Below are 18,487 nucleotides of genomic sequence, written 5' to 3'. Positions count from 1 at the left end.
CCGCGTGCGGAGCCGGCTGCCGTCGCCTCCCAGGAAGGCTCCCCGACTACGTCGGCGGAGGGAGCTTCGCCAATGTGGGCGAGGGAGTCTACCTCTCGACGCCCCCATCGTGGACGTGGCTCCACGGAGTCGAGTCGGGCACGGTTGCAGACACAGGTCCGTGAACTTGTGTCTGACACCGAGGGTGAGGCCTCGTGGGAAGAGGAAGAAGACCCCAGATATTTCTCTGACGAGGAGTCTGAGGGTCTTCCTTCCGATCCCACTCTCTCTCCTGAAAGACAGCTTTCTCCTCCTGAGAGTCTGTCTTTCGCTTCCTTTGTCCGGGAGATGTCTACGGCCATCCCCTTCCCGGTGGTTGTGGAGGACGAGCCCAGGGCTGAAATGTTTGAGCTCCTGGACTATCCTTCTCCACCTAAGGAAGCGTCCACTGTTCCCTTGCACCATGTCCTAAAAAAGACATTGCTTGCGAACTGGACAAAACCCTTAACTAATCCCCACATCCCCAAGAAGATCGAGTCCCAGTACCGGATCCATGGGGACCCAGATCTGATGCGCACTCAGTTGCCTCATGATTCTGGAGTTGTGGATCTGGCCCTAAAGAAGGCTAAGAGTTCTAGGGAGCATGCTTCGGCGCCCCCGGGCAAGGACTCTAGAACCCTTAGACTCCTTTGGGAGGAAGGCCTACCATTCTTCTATGCTCGTGGCCAAAATTCAGTCTTACCAGCTCTACACGAGCATACACATGCGGAACAATGTGCGGCAGTTGGCGGGCTTGGTTGATGCTCTCCCCCCTGAGCAAGCCAAGCCTTTTCAGGAGGTGGTGAGGCAGCTGAAGGCGTGCAGAAAATTCCTGGCCAGAGGGGTGTATGACACCTTTGATGTTGCGTCCAGGGCCGCTGCTCAAGGTGTGGTGATGCGCAGGCTCTCATGGCTGCGTGCCTCCGACCTGGAGAATAGAATCCAGCAGCGGATTGCGGACTCGCCTTGCCGTGCGGATAACATTTTTGGAGAGAAAGTCGAGCAGGTGGTAGAGCAGCTCCACCAGCGGGACACCGCATTCGACAAGTTCTCCCGCTGGCAGCCTTCAGCCTCTACCTCTACAGGTAGAAGATTTTTGGGGGGAAGGAAGACTGTTCCCTACTCTTCTGGCAAGCGTAGGTACAATCCTCCTTCTCGACAGCCTGCGGCCCAGGCTAAGCCCCAGCGCGCTCGCTCTCGTCAGCAGCGTGCGACTCAGCAAGGCCCCTCGGCTCCCCAGCAAAAGCAAGGGGCGAGCTTTTGACTGGCTCCAGCAGAGCATAGCCGACATCCAAGTGTCAGTGCCGGGCGACCTGCCAGTCGGAGGGAGGTTGAAAGCTTTTCACCAAAGGTGGCCTCTCATAACCTCCGATCAGTGGGTTCTCCAAATAGTCCGGCAAGGATACACCCTCAATTTGGCCTCGAAACCTCCAAATTGTCCACCGGGAGCTCAGTCTTACAGCTTCCAGCACAAGCAGGTACTTGCAGAGGAACTCTCCGCCCTTCTCAGCGCCAATGCGGTCGAGCCCGTGCCATCCGGGCAAGAAGGGCTGGGATTCTATTCCAGGTACTTCCTTGTGGAAAAGAAAACAGGGGAGATTCGTCCCATCCTAGACCTAAGGGCCCTGAACAAATATCTGGTCAAAGAAAAGTTCAGGATGCTTTCCCTGGGCACCCTACTTCCCATGATTCAGGAAAACGATTGGCTATGCTCTCTGGACTTGAAGGATGCCTACACACACATCCCGATACTGCCAGCTCACAGACAGTATCTGCGATTTCAGCTGGGCACACGTCACTTCCAGTAATGTGTGCTACCCTTTGGGCTCGCCTCTGCGCCCAGGGTGTTCACAAAGTGCTTGGCTGTAGTAGCAGCAGCAGCACTTCGCAGGCTGGGGGTGCACGTGTTCCCATATCTCGACGATTGGCTGGTGAAGAACACGTCCGAGGCAGGAGCTCTACAGTCCATGCAGATGACTATTCGCCTCCTGGAGCTACTGGGGTTTGTGATAAATTACCCAAAGTCCCATCTTCTCCCGGCACAGAGACTCGAATTCATAGGAGCTCTGCTGGATTCTCGGACGGCTCGCGCCTATCTCCCAGAGGCGAGAGCCAACAACTTGTTGTCCCTCGTCTCGCGGGTGCGAGCGTCCCAGCAGATCACAGCTCGGCAGATGTTGAGATTGCTGGGCCACATGGCCTCCACAGTTCATGTGACTCCCATGGCCCGCCTTCACATGAGATCTGCCCAATGGACCCTAGCTTCCCAGTGGTTTCAGGCGGCTGGGGATCTAGAAGACGTGATCCACCTGTCCACGAGTTTTCTCGAATCCCTGTATTGGTGGACGATTTGGTCCAATTTGACTCTGGGACGTCCTTTCCAAATTCCTCAGCCACGAAAAGTGCTGACCACGGATGCGTCTCTCCTGGGATGGGGAGCTCATGTCGATGGGCTTCACACCCAAGGAAGCTGGTCCCTCCAGGAACGCGATCTACAGATCAATCTTCTGGAGTTGCGAGCGATCTGGAACGCTCTGAAGGCTTTCAGAGATCGGCTTTCCCACCAAATTATCCAAATTCAGACAGACAACCAGGTTGCCATGTACTACGTCAACAAGCAGGGGGGCACCGGATCTCGCCCCCTGTGTCAGGAAGCCGTCAGCATGTGGCTCTGGGCTCGCTGTCACGGCATGGTGCTCCAAGCCACATATCTGGCAGGCGTAAACAACAGTCTGGCCGACAGACTGAGCAGGATTATGCAACCTCACGAGTGGTCGCTCAACTCCCGAGTGGTGCGCCAGATCTTCCAAGCGTGGGGCACCCCCTTGGTGGATCTCTTCGCATCTCGAGCAAACCACAAAGTCCCTCAGTTCTGTTCCAGGCTTCAGGCCCACGGCAGACTGGCATCGGATGCCTTCCTCCTGGATTGGGGGGAGGGCCTGCTGTATGCTTATCCTCCCATTCCTCTGGTGGGGAAGACTTTGTTGAAACTCAAGCAAGACCGAGGCACCATGATTCTGATTGCTCCTTTTTGGCCGCGTCAGATCTGGTTCCCTCTTCTTCTGGAGTTATCCTCCGAAGAACCGTGGAGATTGGAGTGTTTTCCGACCCTCATCACGCAGGACGAAGGGGCTCTTCTGCATCCCAGCCTCCGGTCCCTGGCTCTCACGGCCTGGATGTTGAGAGCGTAGACTTTGCCTCTTTGGGTCTGTCAGAGGGTGTCTCCCGTATCTTGCTTGCTTCCAGGAAAGATTCCACTAAGAGGAGTTATTTCTTTCTATGGAGGAGGTTTGCCGTCTGGTGTGACAGCAAGGCCCTAGATCCTCGCTCTTGTCCTACACAGACCCTGCTTGAATACCTTCTGCACTTGTCTGAGTCTGGTCTCAAGACCAACTCTGTAAGGGTTCACCTTAGTGCAATCAGTGCATACCATTACCATGTGGAAGGTAAGCCGATCTCGGGACAGCCTTTAGTTGTTCGCTTCATGAGAGGTTTGCTTTTGTCAAAGCCCCCTGTCAAGCCTCCTACAGTGTCATGGGATCTCAATGTCGTTCTCACCCAGCTGATGAAACCTTCTTTTGAGCCACTGAACTCCTGCCATCTGAAGTACTTGACCTGGAAGGTCATTTTCTTGGTGGCAGTTACTTCAGCTCGTAGAGTCAGTGAGCTTCAGGCCCTGGTAGCCCAGGCCCCTTACACCAAATTTCATCATAACAGAGTAGTCCTCCGCACTCACCCTAAGTTCTTGCCAAAGGTCGTGTCTGAGTTCCATCTGAACCAGTCAATTGTCTTGCCAACATTCTTTCCCCGTCCTCTTTCCTGCCCTGCTGAACGTCAGCTGCACACATTGGACTGCAAGAGAGCATTGGCCTTCTATCTGGAGCGGACACAGCCCAACAGACAGTCCACCCAATTGTTTGTTTCTTTTGATCCCAATAGGAGGGGAGTGGCTGTGGGGAAACGCACCATATCCAATTGGCTAGCAGATTGCATTTCCTTCACTTACGCCCAGGTGGGGCTGGCTCTTGAGGGTCATGTCACGGCTCATAATGTTAGAGCCATGGCTGCGTCGGTAGCCCACTTGAAGTCAGCCTCCGTTGAAGAAATTTGCAAAGCTGCGACGTGGTCTTCGGTCCACACATTCACATCTCATTACTGCCTGCAGCAGGATACCCGACGCGACAGTCGGTTCGGGCAGTCAGTTCTTCAGAACCTGTTTGGGCTTTAGGATCCAACTCCACCCCCCGAGGGCCCTGTTTGTTCTGTTCCAGGCTGCACTCTCAGTTAGTTGGTAAATTTTTTAGGTCAATCTCAGTTATGCCCTCGCCGTTGCGAGGCCCAATTGACCATGGTGGTTGTTTTGAGTGAGCCTGGGGGCTAGGGATACCCCATCAGTGAGAACAAGCAGCCTGCTTGTCCTCGGAGAAAGCGAATGCTACATACCTGTAGAAGGTATTCTCCGAGGACAGCAGGCTGATTGTTCTCACAAACCCGCCTGCCTCCCCTTTGGAGTTGTGTCTTCCCTTGTATCTCTTTTGCTACATATGAGACTGGCCGGCTCGAGCCGGTTTCGGGCGGGAAGACGGCCGCGCATGCGCGGTGCGCGCGAGGGCTAGCAAAGGACTTTGCTAGTGAAGATTCCGATTGGAGGGGCTGCCGTGGACGTCACCCATCAGTGAGAACAATCAGCCTGCTGTCCTCGGAGAATACCTTCTACAGGTATGTAGCATTCGCTTTTTCTGGTATCATGAGTGAGTAATCCAAGCAAAGCTTCCGTACTGACACATTCTAAAACCAAATTGTGATGGAAGCAATATGTAATGATATTCTAAGTATTCTATCAATTACATTGTCACTATTCCCTCTAAAATCTTACTGAAATATTGGTATATTTGTTACAGGCAGATGTGTGCCATCGGGATTCGGTGAATCCTTAGTGCTACAGCCATTCTGTTTTTGTTTTCCCTTTCATCTGATACAGTTTGAGCAAGCTGCAGGCAGAAGCTACACAGCACTACAGGTGGAAGGGGGCAGGCAACAAAGAGGGTGATGACAGGATAATGTGGGGTACAGAAAGGAAAATTTGGGGTAAAGGGGAAGTATGGAAAAAGTATGTTTATTTGCAAAAGGAGGGGAAGGAGAGGATGGGGCAGGAGGGGAGATGACAATAAAGTAAGGGTTGTAAGCGCAGGACGTTTGGGGAAAGAAGGAAACATAAGGGGGAAGAAGGCAGAGTGGAGAATGTGGGGTAGGTGTCTTTTTCTGCACATGTTGTGGTTTCTTTGAGGGTAGGATAGTTGTATGCTAGGGCCACTGAGCCCTTGTTGTGTCTTTTTTTTTGTGGGGGGGGGGCCTTTCAGCCTCAAACTGTAAGAGGGAATTGGTTGCCCCCAAATATTACCTCCCACTGAGCGGTGATGTGATGTGATGTGATTGAGCTGTTGAGTTCCTATTTTTGCTTTGGATTTCAGAGGTGATAGTTGGGGGGGGGGGGGGGGGGGTGCTGCTGAGCCCCTGTTGCTGTCTCTTTTAGGTCAGGACTGCCAAACTCCTCTTAATGTTTTTTTGTGGCTGGGATGCTCCCACCCTGTCACCTCCAATTGAAAGATGTGATGAAGCCACTGAGCCCCCCTTACTGTTTCCTCTGGGGGTGAGAAGCAAGATATGGCCGCCAAGCTCCTCCTTTTTTTTATTTCCTTCCTTTTGGGGGGGGCGGGGGTGTTGTACTATTGGTTTAGATCAAAGCCACAGTATTTGCAGTTTTTAACTGGTTCTGTTTCCAGTGTTAAGGACACTTCATGAATGTTTCAGGCAGCTGTACCATCAGTATGGCTCACAGTTTACTGTTTAAAAGTGCTCCTATTTGAGTATGTTACCTGAAGGAATGGGTGACAAAGTAAAGCGCATTTTATATTTTTGCATGCACCCTGGATGTTGTCTGCTGCTCTCTGCTTTTGCCTCTACTTTGTGGGCACACAACTTGCCATTTCAGCCTCAAAATATCAGTCTGTACTGCTCAAAGTATTTTTTGATGGAGTCTGCAGTTCCACACCACATAATGTTGGTCTGTGTATGAATCTGATAGATTTTGGAAAGGTGGTGGTGATACAGAACTTAGTTTCTTCACATAAACACAGAAGTCAAAAGAAGTGGCAAATGTTACAGGTGACTCTCAGAGATCAAGACATGACGTTGTTCAGCACAAACAGTGAGTACATTAACCCTTGGGTAAAGGCAGTGCTTTTTTTGTGCCGGTACGCAACGGTACGGCGTACCGGCACCTTTTTTTTTTTTGCTCCCCCCGCCCCGTGAGTCCATGTCCCGCACGCAGTGCCAGCCCCCATTTCCGGCCGCTGCTGCTTCTCCTATTGAGCAGCAGCGGCCGCTACACAAAGAAAAAGATTTTTAAAAAACTTCAAACCTGGCTGAAACGCGGCACTCCGGCACTGTAGACAGCCATTAGGCATTGGCTGTTGCCCCGCAGCCGCTCCTCCTCTTGCCTCTACGTCACTGCGCTCCTCCGGGGTCTTCCTCCAGGGGCAGTGACGTAGAGGCAAGAGGAGGAGCGGCTGCAGGGCAACAGTCAATGCCTAATAGCTGTCTACAGTGCCGGGGTGCCGCGTTCAGCCAGGTTTCAATTTTTTTTTTTAAATCTTGTTTTTCTTTGTGTAGCGGCCGCTGCTGCTCAACAGGAGAAGCAGCAGCGGCCAGAAATAGGGGCTGGTGCCGCGTGCATCGCGACTTCGCGCCTTCGCGGGAAACTTGGCAGGGAGAGGGAAACCAACAGAGGGAATGATTGGGGAGAGAGAAAGAGGGAAAACAACAGAGGAAAGGATTGGGGAGAGAGAGAAAGAGGGAAAACAACAGAGGGAAGGATTGGGGAGAGAGAGAGAGAGGGAAAACAACAGAGGGAAGGATTGGGGAGAGAGAGAGAGAGGGAAAACAACAGAGGGAAGGATTGGGGAGAGAGAGAAGGAGGGAAAACAACAGAGGGAAGGATTGGGGAGAGAGAAAGCGGGAAAACAACAGAGGGAAGGATTGGGGAGAGAGAGAAAGAGGGAAAACAACAGAGGAAAGGATTGGGGAGAGAGAAAGAGGGAAAACAACAGAGGGAAGGATTGGGGAGAGAGAGAAAGAGGGAAAACAACAGAGGAAAGGATTGGGGAGAGAGAAAGAGGGAAAACAACAGAGGGACGGATTGGGGAGAGAGAGAAAGAGGGAAAACAACAGAGGGAAGGATTGGGGAGAGAGAGAGAGAGGGAAAACAACAAAGGAAAGGATTGGGGAGAGAGAGGGAAAACAACAGAGGGAAGGATTGGGGAGAGAGAGAAAGAGGGAAAACAACAGAGGGAAGGATTGGGGAGAGAGAGAAAGAGGGAAAACAACAGAGGGAAGGATTGGGGAGAGAGAGGAAAAACAACAGAGGGAAGGATTGGGGAGAGAGAGAGGGGAAAACAGATGGAAGGATGGGGAGAGAGGGGGAAAACAGATGGAAGGATGGGGAGAGAGAGGGAAAAACAGATGGAAGGATTGGGGAGCAAGTGGAAAAACAGATGGAAGGATGGGGAGAGAGAGAGAAAGAGGGAAAACAACAGGGAAGGATTGGGGAGAGAGAGAAAGAGGGAAAACAACAGAGAAGGATTGGGGAGAGAGAGGGGAAAACAGATGGAAGGATTGGGGAGAGGGGAAAAACAGATGGAAGGATGGGGAGAGAGAGGGAAAAACACAGATGGAAGGATTGGGGAGAGGGAAAAACAGATGGAAGGATGGGGAAAGAGAGAGGGAAAACAGATGGAAGGATGGGGAGAGAGGGGGAAAAACAGATGGAAGGATGGGGAGAGAGAGGGAAAAACAGATGGAAGGATGGGGAGAGAGCGAGGGAAAACGGAAGGATAGGGAGAGAAAGAGGGAAGACGCTGGATGGAAGAATGCAGAAAGAAATAGGGGAGACACTGGAAGGATGGGGAGAGAAAGCAGAGCTGCTGGATGGAAAAGGGGAATAGAGAAAGACTGGAGAATAAGAGGAAGGGGCATGGGGAGAACAAGGGTGAGGAAAAGATGAAAAGCCACAGGTAGATGAAGGAAATTAAAGAATGGATAGTAAGAATGAATTAAATCTGGACAGAGAGAGAGCCTGAAAAATATTGAAGAAAGCAAAGAAAAAGGAGACAAAAATGACAAATGGCACAGAAGAGTTAAGCGAAAATAAAGGAAAGGAGAATCACAGACTGGGACCAATATGGAAAGAAAAACAGTCACCAGACAACAAAGGTAGAAAAAAATCATTTTATTTTCATTTTAATGTTTGTAATATGTCCAATTTGAGAATTTACATTGGCTGTCTTATTTTGCACTGGGTATACTGGAGCTGTAAGAGCTTACAGAGATTATTTATAATGAAAAAAAATCACGTTATTTTTTTCTCCTATAGTACTGTAATATTTTCAATGATGTCTGTTTATCTGCGCCATGGCTGGTATAGGGGGTGTGGTTAATGTGGGTGTGGCTATCATAGGGGTGGAGCCATATGTGGTGACCCCGCCCATAATGAGTACCGGCACCTTTTTTTCTACAAAAAAAGCACTGGGTAAAGGTATACAGAGCACTAATGTTTAGCACGGGGTGTCCAACCTCAGTCCTCGAGGGCTGTAATCTAGTTGGGTTTTCAGGATTTCCCCAAAGAATATGCATGAGATTTGCATGCACTGCCTCCATTGTATGCAAATAGATCTCATTCATGTGCATTGTGGAAATCCCGGGAATATGCATGAGATTTGCATGCACTGCCTCCATTGTATTCAAATAGATCTCATGCATGTGCATTGTGGAAATCCTGGAAATTTGCACATCTACTGAATCCTCTGCTATAGATGTCACTGCACACCACTAGCTACAGGATCTTTACTCCTTTTTTTTTTTTTTTAAATAAGGGAGTTAGTACGATATTCCCAATTATATTGGAAAGACCCAAACTCTTTATCCAATTGAGAAAACATATTGTGAAACTTAATGGAATAGATCTGAGCAAGCGCATTAACTTAAGGACTCGAACAGTAACCTTATGCATGTAAAAGTAGCTGTTGTTACAGCAGGCCCTAAAACACAATACCCCATCTAATAAAAAAAACACCACAAACAAGAATGCAACAAGATCTCTGCACACTCTACATGCTAGGAGAATACTGCACCTACACATCCTTCCCTTCGAGTCCCGCCTGCTGATGTCATTTCCTCTTTCTGCGAGGGCAGGACTCTGAGGGAACGAACTCGAAGAGAAGGCTATAGACGTTGAGGTGGTGCCTCGTGCTGCTATCCTGTGGTTGGTCAGTGCTGTTTGTGACGAGCCCGGAAGTGCGTGATGTCAATTCAGGAGATGGCTACAGCGTTAGAGGCAGCACGAACCCTTCAATCTTTCACTGCCACGGAGTCAGCTTCAGAACATTGGAAGTGCTTTTTATTATATAGGATGTATTTATAAGCACCCAACACTTTACAGATATAAATGTACTTCATGCACAATGCACTTTATAGCTTAGTCACTATGGGGCCCTTTTACAAAGGTACGCTGAAAAATGGCATGTGGTAGTGTGAATGTGTATTTTGGGCATGCACAGAATCATTTTTCAGCGCACATGTAAAAAAAAAATGTCTTTTTAAAAATAATTTTGCCAGAACTGGACATGCGGCAAAATGAAAATTGCTGTGCGTCTATTTTGGGTCCGACTCCTTACCATCATCCATTGACCTAGCAGTAAAGACTAACGTGGTAATGACCTACACATGTCAAATGCCACTTGGCTCGCACCCAATGCGCGTGTCCGAAAATAAAAATTATTTTTCAAACGTGCGTATCGGATTTGCACCAAAAATGAAATTACCATAAGAGCCACGCGGTAGCTAGGTAGTAACTCCATTTTGGCGCATGCTTACATGGCATAGTAAAAGGGCCCCTATGTTTTCATGGTTTTATTTAATTTATGCATTTATATGTACTTTTTAGTATTTTGTTTTAACACATGTATTTTAGGTTTCTCACCTTCACTTTTCTTTTTATGCATGATTTACATATCTTTATGCTGCTGCTCCTTTATTTTGTTGAATAGTTTTTCACACTGCGCATAGCCTTTTATTGTTTTTTTTGAAGTTTCATTTACTGGCGTTTGTCATTTATTTATTCATTCATTATACAGATTCCAAGTGAATATATAATATTTACCAGCTTTTCTAGACTTATCGCTTTGGTTGTTCCCACCTATTGACTTCTGTTGTAGCCAGACAGTGTGTTTTGAATTGTTTAAATTTGATTCAACCCACATTTTGGGTAGCGGTACCCCTCTGTTATCTGTTTGTGTTTTTTCAGCCCTTGCTGGGTTTCCCTTTGAACCCCTTCTGCAGACTTCATGAAAGGTATCCTAAATGGTTTCCATTGTGGCTATTCAGCTAGAAGAACGTCAGAGCTGCAGGTGCTTTCAGGGACCTTTCTGTTCATTGCATGCTGTTGTGTCCTTTTTATATTGAAGGTGGTTCTCTATGTTGAGACTGTTGCTCTTACTCATAAAGTAATTTTCAGCTACTTAGAGATCACTAATTCCTTTTTGGATGTTGGATCTTTTGGTCCTTTAATGGCCTTCACAAGGGTGTGACAGTCTATTTTTACACACTAAATCTTAGAGTTGAGAACCTAAAAGATATGTGAAAAGCTGCTAAAGCAGGTTAAAAGCAAAACCAGATTTAATAGACTTCAAAAAAGCAGAAGTTAAAAGAAATGTCCTCCTTACTCTAAATGATGATGGTGTGTTCATAACTGTTCCATGGAGACAATTGTGAAGGAACAAAGAATGTTCTTAAAAGCTCCAGGCTGAACAAGCTGGTCTCCTATTCAGCAGTATAAACTGAATTCAGAATCTCTCAAAGGAAAGTAGACCACATATTTAAGGTATGTAGATACATAGCACAAAGTTGTGGGGAAAACTAAGTTTAGTACCAACTGTGGTGTTGTAAGGATAATCACATGTACCTGGTTAGTGGCTGGCACAGAACATCCAGATAGAGCAGTGACTGTCATTATCCAAATAGCTCTATTCAGTTCATTATCTGGACATCTTAAGATAGGGAGTGGGGGGTATAAACCTTTCAAACTAGATATGAAGTCACTGAAGTAGAATTATTTTTTTAACATTATTAGATTTTAAATTACAATCACAAGCAAAATAAAACTTGCTACAGGATACAAAACATTTAGGAAAATCTTTAGGGATGTGGCAAGGTGGTGGACTGACCATACTTTGGTGTGTGGATATCTGGAAGGCAATTGCTGGCTGGTGAAAGTGCTGTTTAAGTTTTGTCTTTTTACTCATCTTTAATGCCTCCTTCGAAGTCCTAGGGAGTGGTAAAAACTCAGTTGCCCTCAGCTCGCACCTCCTCCCCAGCTCAGCAAACTTTGGATCGCTATGCCCAGAGAACCCTGCAAGTGGAGTTTGAAGTCTAGCTGTAGGGGTAAGTGAAGGAGCATCTGCTCCTCTTGGAGTCATTGCTTCGCTGTCGCCTCCATTCCTTGTTCCATCGATGTGCCCGGCTGAGCAAAGGGTCGAGGATGAGCTTTTCTCCATTGTGGAAGTGGCTAAGGAAGAGAGCCCTGGTGGTGGTGCCAGGCCCAATAAGATGCAGACTTGAGCCGATTGATTTGGGAGCATTTCAGGATCTTAATTCCCTGACAGGGTCATCACTGGATATCTGGAAGGCAATTCAGCAATTGACTACAACAGTGCATAAAACAGCCCAAGAAATCTTAACAGACAGGAATATCTAGTGTTTTCAGAACAGACTGGTAAAGATATTAAAAGCTTGCAGTCTTCAGTTGCTGCTATTATCAAAGATAATACTAGATTGTCTCAAAAGGTGGAACAAATTGAGAATTTCAATAGAAGATTAAATCTTCGAGTACTGAATTTTCCTAGGTCACCTGGTATGTCTCCGGTGGAATTTTTAAAGAAATATTTGATTATAGTTCTAAAATATTCCTCTTCTACCATTCCTACAATGAACAAAGTTTATTTGCCACCTTAAGTCCACTAGAAGCATCAGTTGCTGGGAACCAGATTCCCCAACAGGATTTTGCTTATGACACACAATATATCAGATATATTTTGGAGGATTCAATTTCTGAAGTGACAGAGCAACACCTTTTTGGTGTCTCTTGTATTTGAGCAGGACCTGAATGCAGTTATGAGATTGTTTTTTTTTCACAATTCTCAGAACTTATTTTCTGGTCAAAAGGTCCGGATATATCCTGACTTGTAACCACTCGCCCCACCTACCCTCCTCTCCTCTCTTTCCTCTACGCATTAATTGATTTGCTTGATTTATTTTTGTCTATTAGATTGTAAGCTCTTTGAGCAGGGACTTTCTTCTATGTTTGTGCAGTGCTGCGTACACTTTGTAGCGCTATAGAAATGCTAAATAGTAGTAGTAGTAATGTGACTAAAAGTACACAAGATAGAAGAAAATTTGTAGCTGTGAGATCAGAAGCACATTCTTTAGGATCATCATATTTGTTAGACTATCCTTAGTAAATATTTTACTCCCAAATAATAAATCAAACATGTATTTTTTGAACCTCAGCAGCTGAGGGCCGTCTTAGACATGAAAAAGATTACCAATGGTATAACATCTAATGGTAACATTAAGTGCGGGGAACTGCCCAGTTGGTTGCCTTTCTTATTGTAATGTTACAACTTTTTAATCTCCTTGTATTCTTTGCTGCCGCCCCCCACCCCAATTATGTTGGTCTAAGGAAGAGTTAAATGTTTCTTTTCTATGGAAGTATTCCTATATTTGATTTTCTGTTTCTTTCATAAGTGTTTACTTGTAATGTGCAAATATAAATTAAAGAAAAACACATTCAGGAAAATTCTAAATAGAAGATCAGTCTCCAAAAACTGCACCTGTCCTCAAATAGAGAGAGAATTAAAAAAAAAAAAAAATCCGAAGACATGCATAGAATGGTTTGTACGTTTGGGAAGCTTGCCAACCCTTGGCCTGGATTGGCCGCTGTCGTGGACAGGATGCTGGGCTCAATGGACCCTTGGTCTTTTCCCAGTGTGGCATTATTTATGTACTTATGTAATTATTTTACTATTTCCTCCCAGGAATATCTAGAACTTAAATTTTCATCTCTGTTCTAGTTAAAGTATATCACTGATAAAAGTAAACAACCTCATACCAGAAAAGTGAATGTGAAACAAATTTTTGAAAGGCCCTACAATCAACTCTATTTTTTTAATATATTTTTTCATCTATAGAAAATACAAAATAAGAGGATAAAACTCATCACACTTCACCTAACTTGAAAAATCAATGTTCATTAAAGCTCTGTTTGAAAAAGTAATCAGTTGGAAAAGCCTCCCAAAAAAATCAATGTTCAATACTCTTATCTAATATTTATTAATGTCCCAAAATATTTTAGCTAAGTATCATTTAAATGTCACTCAAAGTACAACTCTTATCACATAGCTTCAAAGAGCCATAGTGCAGCGCTGTCTAATTGGGGAAACGTTTTCGCACAGCACCGTATTATCCCAGGCACAGGAGCAAGACAGTGTCGGTCCCAACCAGGACTCGTTTCCCCATGTGCTTCTTCTAGAGACCTCACTGTGCAAGTATGCTTATCTTGCTTGCAATTTGTTTAAAAACAACAACAAAAAAACAAAACCCAAATTGCTGAAGCATAAGTGTAAACCAAAAACCTAATTTAAAAAAATCCCAACGCCATTGGTAACAATATAGAAAAAAAACCAGGGAAATGGTTCAACCAAAATCTTTACACAATGTGGAAAAAATATATAAAGAGTAGAGAAGACCCTCGGGAAAATACTTGACCATTCAACTTGCCAGAATATGGCTCTAAAGAGAGTGGATAAGCTTTCTCATTCACTGGGTCTCCGTACTGCTGTTTCCAAGCCCTTGATCTTAGCTAGCAGTCCTCATGGCAGTGTACAAGAATACTTAAAGAACAATTTAAAATTTTCTACACACTGTGCACTTCACCACATACATTAATGCAGCAATAAAGAGGTAATCACTTCCCCATACAATAACACACTCGTATCAAAACATGATAGGGATCTAGGTGTCGTCGTTGATACTTTGAAACCTTCTGCTCAGTGTGCTGCTGTGGCTAAGAAGGCAAATAGAATGTTAGGTATTATTAGGAATGGAATGGAAAACAAAAATGAGGATGTCATAATGCCTTTGTTTCGCTCCATGGTGCGACTGCACCTCGAATATTCTGTTCAATTCTGGTTGCCGCATCTCAAAAAAGATATTGTGGAATTAGAAAAGGTGCTGAGAAGGGCGACGAAAATGATAAAGGGGATGGGACGACTTCCCTATGAGGAAAGGCTAAAGCGGTTAGGGCTTTTCAGCTTGGAGAAAAGGCGTCTGAGGGGAGATATGATAGAGGTCTATAAAATGAGTGGAGTTGAACGGGTAGATGTGAAGCGTCTGTTTACGCTTTCCAAAAATGCTAAGACTAGGGGACATGTGATGAAGCTACAATTTAGTAAATTTAAAACTAATCAGAGAAAATTTTCTTCACTCAATGTGTAATTAAACTCTAGAATTCGTTGCCGGAGAATGTGGTGAAGGTGGTTAGCTTAGCGGAGTTTAAAAAAGGTTTGGACGGCTTCCTAAAGGAAAAGTCCATAGACTGTTATTAAATGGATTTGGGGAAAATCCACTATTTCTGGGATAAGCCGTATAACATGTTCTGTACTTTTTTGGGATCTTGCCAGGTATTTGTGACCTGGATTGGCCACTGTTGGAGACAGGATGCTGGGCTTGATGGACCTTTGGTCTTTCCCAGTATGGCAATACTTATGTACTTATGTAATATGGTATATGCAGTATTAAGTATCAAAATAGAATATAGTATAGGAACTTATCTTGCTCAGGTGTAGCCAAGTTGAAGGTGTGGGAGAGCAGATTGCGCATATTTTAAACATGACGGATCATGTGAAAAATAGGCGCCGTCGCCAACGGAAGTCTGTTTGGGGTAGTGGTCGCTCCTCTGGAGACCCACCTAGCTATACCTCTGTTCATGTTGTTAGGTAATTTTCACACCTGACAGCACCATGAGCTAAGTGCCTCAGTCATAAGGAAATCAGCAAGTGTTTCCTGCTGAGAATCATTTCACTCCGCAGTCTCTCACACCTGACACTGCAGGTTTCGAATCTTCTACTTAAGGGGTAGGATGCAATACACTGCAAGACCACAATGATGCTTCCCAAGCGATGTCAATTTCTTCTTGTTCTAGGTCTGTTTGGATCCCAAATGTATAGGAGCAAGAAAACTCTGACTCTCGACTGACGCACAGCAGTCATAAAAGTAATACAGTTAGGTAAATATACATCACCAAGCCCAGCTTCAATGTAGGCCAACTTCAGCTGGGGAGCCCTTTTCAGTGATTTCCTAGAAGATTTTGCTTGTGAACAAACCTCACTCACATCCACGGACGACTCCATTAAATAGGGGTTTCTTAGGTATTTTTATGGTTCATTTCTAAACAGGCCAAAGAAAAACCACACAATGTGGAGGTGCACTTGATCCCCACGAAACAAGTAGGAGAAAACAAAGGAGGGGTGGGGAAAATAGGCTCTATCCAAACAATGGGGGAGACGTATATTTTAATAACACAATGATATTTATTGCAAATGGTTGACTCAACACAGCTGTGTTTCGGCGCCGTAGCACCTTCTTCAGGAGTCTATAAAACAAACACAGTAACAAATATAAAACAAATATTGTGAACAAAGGAAATGTCTATATATACATATATATATTGATATTTGTATATAAATATATATATATTTTTTGAATCTCAAATGGACATCTAAAAAGCAGAAGACAGTATGAGAATAAAAATATGACCGATAAACAACATTGCATATAAGTAAGGGGTAAAGCATCCTATTTCCCTAAGCCACCCCTGGCAGTTCATGTTTATCCTTTTTTCACACATAACATTGTTTCTTTCAGAAGGAATTGTGTATTCCTCAGTGCTTTATCTACCAGTGTGTTAACCACCTAAACACTGAATATACCCTTGAAAGGTTAGTAATATATTTCTGTTTGATTTGTTTCCCTCTTGGTATATATATATTTTTTTCTATTTCCATTCTCTTTTCTCTTCTCTCTCCTCCCCCCTTTTTTTCTCACTTCCCCTTCTCCCCCTTTTTCTGAGTATTTTCATATTTAATTTTTATTTTTACCATTTTTTAGTATTATATATATTTTTATTATATATTTTTCATTTTCCCCTTTTTTGAGTACTTACCAATGGCGGAAAGTTGTAAGCAAACCTTATCCTTTATGCTTAATATACACTATTTTTCAGACACAGTTTATATGTAATTACCCAGCCCACAGACCAAGTATGCTCCCTACTTTTGGTCATATATCGATCTATAGGTCTCAGAATTCCCCTTATATGCAATGTTCGTTATCTGTCATATTTTTATTCTCATACTGTCTTCTGGCAAAAGATTTCTGGACATTTATATATGTAAACAATCGCATACTGTTGATTTTTGCTGTATAGTGTTTATGGAATCGTAAATGAAAATACACCACAATCCAAAATGTTTTTTTATATATATTTTTTTCATATGCTCTTTGATGTTCTCTTTTATATGCATTTGTTTTTTTGTATTCATGTATTTTTTTTTATCTTGCAACACCATTTTAATAACAATATTATTCAATATTATTTATCTTATTGATTTGAACGTTTATGATCTTGTTTTTATGATATTTTATGTATGTTTATTTTTATTCATATATGCTTTTTAGATGTCCATTTGAGATTCAAAAAATATATATATTTTTATTTTTGTTACATTTGTACCCCGCGCTTTCCCACTCATGGCAGGCTCAATGTGGCTTACATGGGGCAATGGAGGGTTAAGTGACTTGCCCAGAGTTACAAGGAGCTGCCTGTGCCTGAAGTGGGAATCGAACTCAGTTCCTCAGCTCCCCAGGACCAAAGTCCACCACCCTAACCACTAGGCCAATCCTCCACTCATTTCCTTTGTTCACAATATTTGTTTTATATTTGTTACTGTATTTGTTTTTATAGACTCCTGAAGAAGGTGCTACTGCACCGAAACACGGCTGTGTTGAGTCCACCATTTGCAATAAATATCATTGTGTTATTAAAATATACGTCTCCCCCATTGTTTGGATAGAGCCTATTTTCCCCACCCCTCCTTTGTTTTCTCATTTCTAAACAGCACATGACTCATAGTCAGGGCCCTTGACTCCTTGTGTGATGCTCCTTTCCAGTCCCCATCCTGTTTTTTTTTCCAGTCCCCAACTGTCATTAACCACAATAAAAGCTGCATTCTGTTTTTCTCTGTCTTTTGTAAAGTTGCTGACCTCCAGAGTCTCTGAAAGAGCTAGACTAAGCTATATAATGTCTGCTTTTAGATGGAGGTCACCTATGGGTCAGATTCCACACTGATCCTATCTTCAGACTTCTCACAGCTCTCCAGCGTTCTAGCCTGAGCATGTGGTTGGCCTGGGTCCAAGTTATCTTCCTGGCAGCAAACGTTCATATACTATACTCTACTTTGCACTATAAGTATCAAAGTATGAAATACCATATACATTGGGAAGTGAAACAAAATTATTGCAGGTAATTATTTCTGAATAGTATCTCGGCATTACTGTATGAATGTATGTGAAGTGCACAGTGTAGAAAATTGTTTAAAATTGTTGTTTAAATATTCTTGTACACTGCCATGAGAAGTGCTGGCTAAGATCAAGGGCTTGGAAATGGCAGTATAGAGACCCAGTGAATGAGAGCTTATCTCTTTAGCAGCCATATTCTGGCAAGCTGCATGGGTGAGTTGTCTTTCTGAGGGTCTTCTCTAGTCATCTCTTTTCTTTATATATTTTTCTACACATTGTCTACTTAAATATAAGATTTTGGTTTGTCTTTATTTCCCTGAAGCATAAAAGTGGCCAAGACTATGGATGCTGACATATAAACTGTAAATTAGATAGTGGAATTAAATGATTTTTGATGTTAAAAATGCTTGAAAGATTTGGTGGTAAATGTCAAGGTCATACAGGGTCCAAAATATTTTTGTAGAAGGCTATTACCAAAGGTTTGGTGATTTGAAGAGGTTAATCTCTAAATGGGAATGCTGAGTGCATGAACTACTAGTCATGGAGCATCAAATGGCAAAGATTTCAGAACTTCTAGAAGACTCATTTCACAGATGGGGATAATTACCATGAATGATTTTGCAGGGCCAGCAGAATGTGGTAAGCACGGTATGAATGGCAGGGGGGGCGTCAACATTCAAGGGATGCCAGAAACTGCCATGCTTACCCTGTTCTACACTACAACCCAGGAGTGGCCTAGTGGTTAGAGCACCGGTCTTGCAATCCAGAGGTGGCCAGTTCA

At 44.3% G+C, this 18,487-nt stretch overlaps 1 protein-coding gene across 6 annotated transcripts in view; it reads left to right on the top strand.

Annotated features, from left to right (window-relative positions):
- Positions 1 to 18,487, top strand: part of MTUS1 (microtubule associated scaffold protein 1) — a 361,304-nt gene that overhangs the window by 84,236 nt on the left and 258,581 nt on the right. The window contains exon 1 of one of the 6 annotated variants that reach the window (XM_030191457.1): positions 17,524 to 17,710. The exons of the other annotated variants lie outside the window; for them this stretch is intronic. The gene's annotated coding sequence lies outside the window, so the exon portion shown is untranslated. Of the gene's footprint in view, positions 1 to 17,523; positions 17,711 to 18,487 lie in introns of those variants that run through there. 6 annotated transcript variants of the gene reach the window in all.

The sequence above is a fragment of the Microcaecilia unicolor genome, chromosome 2, assembly GCF_901765095.1.
Source record: "Microcaecilia unicolor chromosome 2, aMicUni1.1, whole genome shotgun sequence".
Lineage (NCBI taxonomy): Eukaryota > Metazoa > Chordata > Amphibia > Gymnophiona > Siphonopidae > Microcaecilia > Microcaecilia unicolor.
The sequence above is the reverse complement of the archived record's forward strand: the minus strand, read 5'-3'. Positions and strand labels throughout refer to the sequence as shown.